Genomic DNA, 925 nt, shown 5'->3' with positions numbered 1-925 from the left:
CTAGCTGATAGGCTAATGACCTGACGATGAGATATTTCATCGTTAGACTAAAAAGTCTGCTCTCCATTGACTTCACGTATGCTACCAGCTTCTTTTCCTGCAGTGAACACGTTTTAAAATATCCCATATGATTCGTCAACTGTGGAGTTGGGATTATTCTCAGTTTTATGAAGGTATCTTTCCAACATTGACTTGGGTACGTTAAACTCCTTTGGTGTTTTTAAAACTCATATTTAAAAAGTAAAACAGCTAAAACTACTCATTTAATATCCAGTTACTATCCACTGGACTTTCTAACGTAAGATCACATCATGTGGTAAAGCAAAGAAAAAAAGAAATATATAGTTTGAAATCTACTAACATAAAAAAAAAAAATGAAGGGGCACAACGTGATACTATCCCAATCGGTCTCGTTCCATTCCACTGCAAGAGCACATGTCAGGTTAACGACTTTATGGAGCATAATACCCAACGGATTTAAACATATTACGTAACTAATATATAGCGAACTGCACGCATTTTAACATTACATGTCATTTAAGGGAGTACCATTAAAAATTAAAGACTTATCTTTCGTTTAAATTCGCCAGAGGTTATAAAAACACAATGGGAAACGCGAAGGACAACCTTTCATGTACAAGTCGCACTCCAAAAAAGTCAAAATGGCTGTCTCATTACATGTCATTGCAGTAGGTTGCAGCATTCTGCAGTCTAGAAAACAGCACAATCTCGTTATGCTCCGAGTTCCCCTCTATACTGGATGCCTTGTGTGACTTTCGACCTATAAAGTAGTAGCCCTTCAAACAATTTTCAATCACCGATATATTAAATTTAGTGTATATAATCGTTCTCCTGGTTACAGAAATGGGAAAAACAGAATGGTCATCACACTCCCTCTCTAGGTATGTATACTAGAACTGCTGTA

This window comes from Schistocerca nitens, chromosome 3 (assembly GCF_023898315.1).
Source record: "Schistocerca nitens isolate TAMUIC-IGC-003100 chromosome 3, iqSchNite1.1, whole genome shotgun sequence".
Taxonomy (NCBI): domain Eukaryota; kingdom Metazoa; phylum Arthropoda; class Insecta; order Orthoptera; family Acrididae; genus Schistocerca; species Schistocerca nitens.
This window is presented reverse-complemented; position numbering follows the sequence as displayed.